General features: G+C 41.0%; 2 protein-coding genes across 5 annotated transcripts in view; one reads left to right on the forward strand and one right to left on the reverse strand.

The window, feature by feature from the left end:
- AMBRA1 (autophagy and beclin 1 regulator 1) overlaps positions 1-7,568 on the reverse strand; it is a 285,612-nt gene extending 278,044 nt beyond the window's left edge. For 2 of the 3 annotated variants that reach the window (XM_030200863.1, XM_030200861.1), the window contains exon 1: positions 7,499-7,568. The gene's annotated coding sequence lies outside the window, so the exon portion shown is untranslated. The remainder of the gene's footprint in view (positions 1-7,498) is intronic. The other variant, XM_030200862.1, reaches the window with a different exon arrangement.
- Positions 7,569-7,632: 64 nt separating this feature from the next.
- HARBI1 (harbinger transposase derived 1) overlaps positions 7,633-12,394 on the forward strand; it is a 30,706-nt gene continuing 25,944 nt past the window's right edge. For both annotated transcript variants that reach the window (XM_030200871.1, XM_030200872.1), the window contains exon 1: positions 7,633-7,740. The gene's annotated coding sequence lies outside the window, so the exon portion shown is untranslated. The remainder of the gene's footprint in view (positions 7,741-12,394) is intronic.

Raw genomic sequence — 12,394 nt, forward strand, 5'->3', positions numbered from 1 at the left:
ACACAGTCGCACATTCACTCTCTCTCACACAGTCACTCTCACACACACTCTCTCAAACATACACACTCCGAGGAAAACCTTGCTAGCGCTCGTTTCATTTCTGTCAGAAACGGGCCTTTTTTACTAGTAAGTCACTAAGAGGAGTTGAACTGTATGCGGAAATGGATAGGGAGCCAGTGAAGTGACTTGAGGAGAGGGCTAATATGAGCATAACGACACTGGCGGAATATTAGTCGTGCAGCAGAATTTTGAACAGATTGAAGAGGAGAGAGATGGCTAAGTAGGAGACCTGTGAGAAGCAAGTTGCAATAGTCTAAGCGAGAGGTGATAAGAGTGTGGGTGAGGGTTCTGATAGTGTATTCAGAAAGGAAAGGGCAAATTTTGGTGATATTATAGAGAAAGAAATGACAGGTTTTAGCGGTCTGCTGAATATGTGCAGAGGAGAGGGAGGAGTCGAAGATGACCCCAAGGTTACGAGCTGATGAGACAGGAAGGATGAGAGTGTTATCCACAGGAATAGAGAATGGGGGAAGAGGAGAGGTTGGTTTAGGGGAAAAGATAAGCTCAGTCTTTGTTATGTTTAGTTTCAGATGGCAGTGAGACATCCAGGCAGTAATGTCAGACAGGCAGGCTGATACTTTGGCCTGGATTTCGGCTGAGATTTCTGGTGTGGAGAGGAAGATCTTGGAGTCATCAGCATAAAGATGATACTGAAAACCATGGGATGAGATCAGAGTACCAAGGGAGGAAGTATAGATGGAGAAAAGAAGAAGTTCCAGGACAGATCCTAGAATCTACCTAGATTTTAGCAAAGTCTTAGATACTTTTCCCCATAGGAGTAAATCAAATGGCCTGGGGGTGGATCTCATGGTGGTTAACTGGAAAAGAAATTCATTCCAAATAAAGGAAGCTTAGTAGTCTTCAAAGATTGATCCTAGGGTCAGTTATGTTCAATATGTTTGTGAGTGATATTGCCAAAGGTTTAGAAGGGCAAAAATATCTGCAACAGAGCTGAAACTCTGGAAGGGATAGATAATATCAAAAGTGATCTACAAAAATTGGAAGACTTGTCCAACACTTGGTAATTAAGCTTTAATGTGAAGAAAGGCACATTATGAGTACAGGAATCCAAAGGATACAATAGGTGGGAAAAGGCCAACATCCATGGACCAAAGAGAAACCTTGGAGTAATAGTGAATGATCTCAGGATAGCAAAATAATGTGATAAGACAGTGGCCAAATTCAGAGGGATGCTACATTGCATAACCAACAGAAAATAAAAAAAAGTGGTGGTGATGCCCCTGTACAAACCATTAGATGAGGTCTTACCTGAAATATTGTGGTCAATTTTGAAAATATCTACTATAATAAAACTCACCCTCAACGTTCTGAGGACACTGACGTCAGTGAAGCCAAGCCCTGACTTCCTTCAAAAAGGTTCGAAGGTTCGTGGTGGTGAAGCCACCAAAATCGCTCCGGACCCCGCCCTCGAGGGCGGAGCAATGGCAGAACAACGAAGGGGTTGGCAGGGAGGGAGACAGGGAGGCGTGGGGGGTGGGAAATCGCTCCGGGCCCCGCCCTCAAGGGCAGAGCAATGGCAGAACAACAAAGGGGTTGGCAAGGAGGGAGGCAGGGAGGCGGGGGGGAAATCGCTCCGGGCCCCGCCCTCGCGTCAAACGTCATGACGTTGGGGGCGGAGCAATGGAAGAATAACGAAGGGGTTGGCCAGGGAGGGAGGGGTGCTGGCGACGAACACCTTGCTAGCGCCCGTTTCATTTGCTCTGAAACGGGCCTCTTTTACTAGTGTCTCAATAAAGATATAAAACAGGTTAGAAGCAGTCCAGATGAAAACAACCAAAATGGTACAGGATCAGTACCAAATGACATACTGAAAAGACCTGAATATGTGTACCCTAGAAGAAAAGGAGTGATGGGGGAGATATGATACTTGAAAAAGTATTAGTGCACAAGAAACAAGCCATTTCCACAGGAAAGGCTACTACAGAACTAGGGGGTATGATACTATGCTGGAAGCAGGTAGACTCGAGAGTAATATCAGAAAAGAGTTTTTCCCACAGCAAAGCTGGTGGATGCCTGACATGCCCTCCAGCTGAAGGTAGGAGATACAAAAATAGTGAAAGAATACATTAACAAAAGAGGATCTCTAAATAAAAATAGGAGGAAAACCGAGCAATAAGGGACTTCAGTTCAGAACAGCATGGACATAAATGCACTTTTTAATAAGCCATGGAGGATAGCCTGCATAGAGTGGCAATTACAACCCTAACAACCTTACTGGGAAGACTGGAAAGGTCATTTCAATCTTTACCTGCTCTCATCTACTGTTACTACATTTCTCATTCTGAAAGACCTACCCGTTTGGCAAGTATAAATTGTTTAATGACTATTTCTAAACCAAATGAAGGTCTCATCTGAATACCAAAATGTTATTATGTACATTTATTAAACATTTATAGTCCATGGCGTGCCTGATTATTCCCTGCTCTTTAAGAAGCATCCTCTGTTTTATTCAGGCATTCATACTAGTTTAATCATTTTTTCTTCCAAACTAGAAGGCCTATTTACTAAAAGGTTTTCTCCCATTTTATGTCTATGGGAAAATGTTTATTAAATCAGGCCTTGCCTTGATTCTTCTAAGTAAAGCCATAATCAGCAGAATATTCAAAAAGTACTCAGTTCTTGATGTTATCAGGATATTTGATCTACACAAATGTGCTGAAAACTACCAAAACTGAAAACAAAAGTGTCTAATAATAAAGCATTAATCAAGAAGGTGTATAAATGATACCTAAGGGGGGGGGGGGGGAGGTACAAAAATGTAACACAAAACGACAAGAAGAAAAGGTCAGCAGGGAGCACCACAGAAGCCTGAAAATAATACTGGGAAGGGTTCTAACAACAAAGAAAAAAAAATACTTACAACTTCCAAGTTACAGATTACCTGCAGAAAGACCTCCACCAGTTGGATGTAGGAAGAATACTTCATGTTGACAAGTCAATCCATAAGAACCAATGTAAGCCAAAACTATACAAGCCAAAAGCTGAAGAAAGTGTGGCATTGATAGAACTACTATAATAGGCTTGAAAGCAAAACAATGTCTTCAACAGATCCAAAATATACAGACGGAACCAAAGTATGAAAGCAAACAGCCATCAAACATGGAAAAGCCTTCCAAAAAAAAAAAAAAACCAAAGAAATGAGTAATAACCTGCCAACAACTGGGAAAAAGAGCAAAAATAGCTAACAAAAAAAGAGGGGCATAAAAAGCAATTATAATGCCACAAACAGTGGAAAATGAAAATAGATATTCCAATGCTGAAGTAAGCCACAACCTATGCGAATGGTTAAAACAATGTAATGAAACCTAGAAGGTGGCACTGATAATGGCAGCAAAGGAAAAGTGAATTATATATAAAATGCTTTTCAAACACTGGTCAGGTCTTTTAGGGTAATGAGAAAAAACAGCTTTACATGTCATGTTGAATGGGTACATCCCGGTGCTTTATTAGCAGTCCACTCATATTGAGCAAGAGGGCTCGTTTTTTTTTTTTAATCAGTAACAATATGCCAGAAAACTTGCAGCATTAGAGGGATTATATAACTTGTTTCTATGCATGGATAACGACTGAGAAGGGAAGGAGGTACAATTTTCTGCAGCTGCATATGCTAGTTTGCTTTTTAATACATTATTTTTTTTAAATTGCCGTATATTACTATGGGAACATTTTTGATGTGGAAAGGAAGTTAATAAATGTGCAAATAGATCAATTTTTTTTCTGGGATGAAGATTTAACATTATACAATTCACAAAATATCCTACTATCAAAATTACAAAAACCTAAACAGAAATAAAACAGATATCAGCAGTCTTGACATGCATCTGTTTTAATCCCTTTCTACCCTACAAACAAAAGGTATATATAAACTCATTCAGGGCAATTCGATAAGGCACCACTTACATGCATCAAAGGCACCATGAAACTGACAGTCAGACACCTGTGTGCACTAGGTGCTATTCTATAAGGTAGCACCTAAGTGCCATAGCGCCCAACTGCAAGGAAGGTATACACACAGGCGCACCATGTGCATGTCTCCCAGTTACACCCAACTTATGCCTGCCATTGACATGGTGTAAGAGGGCACACCTACACATCAGGTGAGCCAATGCCAACCTTATACTACTATTCTATAATGGAATCTTGGCACCAAGATACTGTTATAGGATTCATGCTAAGCACAAGGTACTTGATATACTGCCTTTCTGTGGTTACAATCAAAGCAGTTTATATATTATATACAGGTACTTATTTTGTACCTAGGGCAATGGCAGATTAAGTGACTTGCCCAGAGTCATAAGGAGCTGCAGTGGGAATTGAACCCAGTGCACTAACCATTAGGCTACTCCTCCACTCCTTCTAGGGACAGGAGCACAGAGGGGAGACACTGGACATGATGAATAGGTACGTAGAGGAAAGGCGGACGTTGGACAGAGAGAAAAGAAATGTCAAAAGGATAGGAGACCCTGGGATGAGAGTTAAGAAAAAAAAGACAAAAGCAGAAGAGAGACACTGGGACCAATGCAATGCTCAGGCAACAATGCTAGAAAAATAGTATGTTTTGTTTCTGAAATATTTAATTATGTCAGTTTTGGGAAATGTGCATCTCTGATATCTTGCACTTCAGTTTCTATTTCTATTACTGATACAGGTTTTCTATGTAGGTCTGGAATATGTTTGCTTTTTGTAGGGTTTGTTTACTGGAGCTCTGAAAGGGTGTCATCTCCACACACACACACATGCACCCCCGAGTCCCCACCTCCTTGGGAGAGATGATGTTATAGGGGACCCATATCTCAGTTTTTCTGCCCGGAGCCCATTCTGTCTCAGTTTGATCTGTGTTTCAGAGGCAATGAGGAGCAAGAATATAAAGACATATCTGTTTTTTCACTGAAGATGTAACAGTTATGAGAATCTGATACTTCATTCATGTATATTTGTGATACATATAAACTCATTTGAAGGCAAAAACCTCATAAAAAGTACCTACCACACTTAATACCCTGAAAGAGAGAGCCCTGGTTCATCTCCTGTTTATAAGACCTTAATTACTAAGAATAGATTATTGTCAATTAAATATCAAATTATGTTTATTACCATAACAGTTACACACTATTAATATTTCAACATACATCATACTCCACATCATTGTTAAGGTATAACCTCTAACAAATCACATGTCCTCCTGATAAATTATTGAGGAAAAATATATCAGAGTGATATGGACACATTGTTCATTTCTCCACAAGGATTACAAATATCAAGTTCGTCTTTGGATTATGATTTGGATATTACAAGAAGTTGTGAACAATAAATTTATCAGGAGGACATGTAATTTGTTAGAGGTTATACCTTAACAATGATGTGGAGAATGATATATGTTAAAATATTAATAGTAACTGTTATGGTAATAAACAGAATTTGATATTTAATTGACAATAATCTATTAGTAATTAAGGTCTTATATATATTTTAAAGAATAGTGACAGTTTGTTAATCCCTAATTTTGGTTTAATTTCATCTCATTTTTAACCATAGACACTCAAACATAACTATTATCACATTATTTCCATCAATGCAGCTCTGGGTAACACAGAGGAGTGTTGGGATTATTAGATTATAATTATTATTACATTCTCAATAATATGATGTAGGAGAATATCCTCACATGCTGAGCTCTTCCTTTATCCTTCAGCAATTATAGCTATTATTACATTATTTTCATATATGGGAGAGTACCCATTGAGTACTGAAGATTTCTTCTATCTTATACAGATTAAATTTATTATATTCTCTCTCAGAATAGTCCAGTAAGAGATATAGAGTGAATGATTTTTTCATTGATACTTGAGAGCATCAAGGCAGTGATGGGGTCTCCTAATGACCTACTGTATTTTGTATCTGGTATAAAATCCTCATTATTGCTTTTCCTGCATACCATACTGGATCCCTGCAATTTCTTTTTAACACACTTATTCCATACATTCCATCTCATGCATTTCATTCTTCCCAGATGATTTTTGGTTGTACCACCTCACTTGAAAATTAGATTAAACCAAACCTGCCATCCTTGTTTTAGTGCAGTTGCTCCCACACTGTGGAATGCTTCACCATTGTATCTTTGTGCTGAAAACTCTCATTTGATGTTTAAGGCAGGGTTGAAAACTTACGTCTCTCTAGCATTTTCATCTGACTATGCTGTGACAATCAAGGTGATGACCCCTTGACTCACTGTCTCTATCATGTCAATGGTACTTCCCCTCCCCTTCCCCTTTTGTATGGTCTTTCAGTAATCATAGAAGCTATTGGATTACGATAATATTACTGATAACATGCATGTCCCTTCTTGTTGGTTCCCTGTCTTATCACTCTTTTACCTTTATGTTTATGATTGCAAACTGCTTAGATATACTTTTGATGGGTGATAGATCAAATAAAGTTGAACACTGAACATTAGATTAAACTCTCAGATACACCAGACAGGACAAAATGGGAGATATCTTACACAATTCTATATATTTCTCTCTGTCCTACAGGGATTATTTTACAGTAACCACTACATTGCTGTTAACCTGACCATTTCCTATAATTAATCTCTCAATCCTGTAAACTCCATGGAGCAAAGACTATCACTTACTATATCACTGCATATATCTTGTAGCATTATAAAATGCATTAGCAGCAGTAAAAAAAAAAAAAAAAGCAGAGAGACAGAACAATGGTGGAAGTGGTGGGGTTGCCAAAATCTTCTGCAATCCCTTGCAAAAATAATAATTATCAATGCTACTCTCAGCAGAATCCCTTAAAATAGAGTATCTATTTTCTTACTAACCTACTAAATCCAACAAAAAAGGTTTCTCTTGGGTATACTAATTCAGATAACAAGGGTTATGATTTCAGCTTGCCATACCTGCACCACTCCTTCCCATACCCTCATAACATAGTAAATAACGGCAGATAAAAATCAGCATAGACCCTCCAGTATACCCAGGGACTACACAAGGGCTATCCTCTCACCCTCCTTGTTTTTAGGATCTACCCCGCTCACCACTAACAGCTTTGCTTTTTAATTCTTTGAAGCGCGATAGGTATTGAAGTCGAAAGTAGACTTGAAACTTGGCTGTTACTAAAACGGACTAACACAGCAATTACAAATTACCGATTACTATAAAGATACCAAGTCACACGGCTAAGCACCCCTCTTCACAAGCATTTGGGGACGGAGAACTCCTCCCCCACCCCCGCGGTCTAACATATATATATATATATATATCTCTTCCGCTTTCCCCAGGCCAGCATGTCCACCCCTCCCTTGCCTACCCACAGTTCGGTATCTCTTCCTCTCCTCCCCTCCTCTACCCTCCCCACCCCCGGTCCAACACCTCTCTCTCATTCTCAACCTGCCCGCCCCCCATCCTACCTTCAAGCTTGTCGTTGAGGTCGCCTACGACAGTACCCCGAGCTTTCCTGCTCTCCGGCGTCCCGCCCCCCTCTGACACCACTTCCTGTTTCCGGCAGGGCAGAACGTGTTACGTGACCGAGGGAAGGAAATGGCGTTAAAGGAAGGCGGGACGCGGAGATGGGAAGGCCGGCAGGCTGCTAGTTGCAGCTGGTGATTGACTGCTAATAAAACCTCCTTGGACTGCGAAGATAAATTTGAAGGTAGGACAGAATAGGAGAATTTGAGAATGAGGGAGAGATGCTGGACCGAGTCTGGGGATTTGTGTTTGAAGGGAGAGGGTGGAAATACTAGATGCTCAGTAACGCGCACGCGACTTGGTGCGTGTGAGTTGTTGACTGTCTACTTCTTCCGCTTTGGCTCTCTCCGCACTAGGGTTCGACCTTATTAGCACTGGGGTTATTCGGAGCTACCTGAAACAGCAATGTTCTTGAAAATCCCTGGATTGAACCGTCCCGTCCAGATGTTCGCAATGGGGCTTATGTGTGTCCCGTAAAGAGCATCACGAAACTGAGAAGCGTCTCCTAGACTCCTGCATTGCACTCGTGCTTATAGCCTAAATTTTACGCACTTATGACATGTCACATGTACAGGCTTACACTTGCACTCCACGTTCTCACACCTATCGCCTTTATGTGCTCTGCAGCTTATTTTACTGTTGCGAATTTTGAAAAAGAGACTTCCAATTTTAACTGCTTAAATATAATTTCATAGAGTGTTTTCTGTGTCTGATGTGGAAGTAGCCTTTATTAAATTGTGTGGATGTAACTGACCCGCAAAGTGGAAAAAGTACCAAAAATGGGGTTAAAATAACGGAGGTAAAGGTCTATAAAAGCTCGGAGCCTCGGAGCAACATAATTTTTTGCAGGGACCCAATTTGTGGATACTGGGGAATTGATGGTAGGTCAATCTGATTTTTGTGGCCAGAATGGGTGTAAATCTAATTGATGTGAAAATTGATAGATTCCTTGTGCCCTTCAGCTTCTATGCTTGATCCATGGCCTTCAACTTTATTATTGGCTGTGAAAGATGTAATGCTTGATTCTGTTTCACCATTGAGTAATGAATCTTTGAGATTAGGGATTGTACCTAAGGCTTGGAAGACTGCAGTAGTTTGAGCGGTATTGAAGAAATCTGTGTTGGATGCAGGTCAGCTGAGTAATTTCAGGCCAGTGTCTAATTTACCATTTTTATCTAAGTTTTTAGAGAAGGTGGTTCTGTCTTGTTGGATATTATCGATGCTTGTTGGAAATACTTAGATAAGGGGAAATGTTTTATTGGTTTTCCTGGGTTTAAATGCTGCCTTTGACACACTCACTCACTCATTCTATTTTATTGACAAGACTCATGGAAATTGGGTTATGTGATGTGGCTCTGGCTTGGTTTAGATCTTTCTTAGAGAATATGTCTTAGAGGGTGTTAATTAAATCAAAACTTTCTGAGCTGAAATATTTGCAATATGGTGTACTACAGACACTCTATTGTCACCATTGCTTTTTAATCTTGATGTATATCTAGTTATCGATATTGCATTGTGACATGGAATTCATATTCACTCATTTGCTGATGATATTCAATTGTTTATCTCGCTGGGATCTTGAGAAGCTCAGTTGGAGAAATTGTGGTGTTGCTTGGCAGAGGTAAAGAATTGGATGGTGTTGAATAAATTGCAATTGAGTGCATCAAAAACTGAATTTTTATGGATTCGTAGGGGTAATTGTCAGTTTCCCCGTCTATCCTAGGAGGGTCTACTATAATGGCAAAGGATGAAGTTAACAGCGTAGGAGTTAGATGCTGGTTTAACTTTCAAGAGCCATATCTCCCAGTTGGTTTCTTCATTTTATCATTTGCATCAGCTTCGTGTCTACTTTACAGAGTCAGATTTTGCTCAGTTGCTATATGCATATGTGATCTCACGTATTGATTATTGTAATGCACTGTTTGTGGGGTTACACGATGAGAGGTTTTTTTTTTAGGACTTCACTGTGGTCACAATGCAGCTATTCAACATTTGAAGAGTTTAGGTCCACATGACCTTATAACACCTTTTTGTCTGTACTTTGCATGGGCTTCCAATTAGAGAGTTGCACGGGGACAGAAATCTTACCCATCCCCGTCTGTCCCCGCTGGAATCTTACCCATCCCCGTCCGTCCCCGCAAGAATTTAACCCATGCCCACCCATCACTGTAAGAATTTAATGGTACATAAAAGAAAATTCCAGTCAGCTCCCTCAGTCTCTCTCTGGATTTGAGCCACAGCACTGTAGGCAAGGAAGGAATGGAAGCTGAAACTTGAAACACTCTGGTGTGCACATGTAAGATTTGTCTTTGATGTACTGGCACTGTGTGCTGAGAGGTCACCACATGCATGTGCCAGTAGGTCAGGTGACATCTGATGCTCATGCCTGTGTCAGAGCTGAGGTCTGCTCATCAGCCTGGGAGCAAAGAGGATTAATTGTAGCATAGTAAGTGACAGCAAATAAAGACCTGAATGGTCCATCCAGTCTGCCCAATAGTCACACTCATTATCAGTTCATGATTAAATCAACGAGTGTGATATTACATACTTGATTATGGTCTTTCTTTTGTGTTTCTGGAACATAGACCATAGAAGTCTATCTGGCCCTATCCTTATGTTCCAACTGCTGTAGTTGTCGTTGAAGCCCACTCCAGTCTATGCGTCTTCTCATTTGTGGGACACAGATCGTAAAAATCTGTCCAGAACTGTCCTTATGTTCCAGCCACTGAAGTTGCTGGCTAAGCCCTTTCCAGCCCATCCTAAACCAGACTTCCATATATTAGACACAGACCATACAAGTCTGCCCGGTATTGGCCCTAGTTAATCACAGCCAGAGTCGCCATCTAAGTATTACTTCACACATCCACACACATGCAGCCATTTAAGGTTAGGTTTTTTATAACTTCCATTTTCTAATTAGACATCCTCTGTGTTCATCCCACGCCTTTTTGAATTCCATCATCATTTGTGTCTCTACCACCTCCTTAATGGAAGACTTTCCACATTTGTGCTGTTAAAGCAAGGAGGAAGAGGAGGAGGAGACAGCACTCAAAGAATTTGGTACTCGGTAGATGAGAGGCTGTTGCAGGTGTAGCTTACACTTCCATGGGAACCCCACAGGGACTGCTTCCGTCCCTGCGGGAGTCCCGCGGAACGGGGATTCCCGCAAACCCCGTTCCCATGCAGCTCTCTACTTCCAATTGTTTTATGCTGTGTAATCTCACATATTGATTATTCTAATGCACTGTTTGTGGTGTTACACAATGAGAAGACTTCAGTGTGTTCAGAATGCAGCTATTCAACATTTGAAGAGTTTAAGTCCACATAGAAACATGATGGCAGATAAATGCCAAATGGCCCATCCAGTCTGCCCATCCTCTGTAACCCCTAACTCTTCCTTTCCTAAGCGATCCCACTTGCTTATCCCATGCCTTTTTACAGTCTGACACAGTCCTCGACTCCACAACCTCCACCGGGAGGCCATTCCACGCCACCACCCTTTCTGTAAAATAATACCTTCTTAGTTTACTCCTAAGCCTATTCCCTCTTAACTTCATCGTATGCCCCATCGTTGAGTTTTCCTTCAGTTGAACAAGGTTCACTTCCTGTACATTAATGCCCTTGAGATATTTAAACATCTCTATCATATCTTCTCTCTCCCTCCTCTCTTCCAGCGTATACGTGTTGAGGTTTATAAGCCTGTCCCTATATTTTTTGTGTTCAAGACTGCTTACTAATTTTGTAGCCGACCTCTGGACCGACTCCATCCTGTTTATATCTTTTCATAGGTATGGTCTTCAGAACTGCACACAGTACTCTAAATGGGGCCTCACCAGAGACTTATACACTATAGGCTCATTTTTCCTGCTGGTCTTCTCTGTTTTTATGCACCCAAGCATCCTTCTGGCTTTGTCACTTTTTCTACCTGTTTGTGTCGTCTGACCTTTAAAGTTTCCAATCACCCCCAAGTCCCGCTCTTCCTTCGTACACTGAAACATTTTACCCCCTGTACTGTACCATTCCCTCGGATTCTTGCGACCCAAGTGCATAGCCCTGCATTTTTTAGCATTAAATCTTAGTTGCCAAATATCAGTCCATTTCTCCAGCTTTACTAGGTTCTTTCTCATGTGATTCACACTCTCCAGAGTGTCCACCCTATTGCAGACTTTGGTATCATCATCAAAGAGACAAACCAGACAGCCCTTCTGTAATGTTGCTCACAAAGATGTTAAGAAGAACCAGCCCAAGGACCGATCCCTAAGGTACTCCACTGATAACATCCCTTTCTTCAGAGTTCCATTTACCACTACCCTCTGTCTCCTTCCATTCAACCAATTTTTAACCCAATCAGTTTAAGTCCCATACCGAGAGCACTCAATTTATTTATCAGTTGCCTGTGAGGAACTGTGTCAAAGGCTTTGCTGAAATCCAAATATACCACATCAAGCGCCCCTTCCACGTCCAACTGTTTGGCCACCCAGTCAAAGAAGTCAGATTCGTCTAACACGACCTACCACTAGTGAAGCCATGCTGCCTTGGGTCCTACATTCCATTCAGTTTGAGAAATCTCACAATCCTCCGCTTTAGTAGTGTTTCCATTATTTTACTCACCACCGAGGTCAGACTGACAGGTCTGTAATTCCCAACCTCCTCCTTACTTCCACTGTTGTGCAAAAGAACCACATTCGCCTTTTTCTCCAGTCCTCCGGGACCACTCCAGTTTCTAAGGAAGCATTGAAGAGGTCAGTCAACGGAGCAGCCAGAACTTCTCCGAGTTCATTGAGCACCCTCTAGTGTATCCTATCAGACCCCATCGCTCTGTCTACTTTTGTTTAGCT

Source organism: Microcaecilia unicolor, chromosome 4 (genome assembly GCF_901765095.1).
Source record: "Microcaecilia unicolor chromosome 4, aMicUni1.1, whole genome shotgun sequence".
NCBI lineage: Eukaryota > Metazoa > Chordata > Amphibia > Gymnophiona > Siphonopidae > Microcaecilia > Microcaecilia unicolor.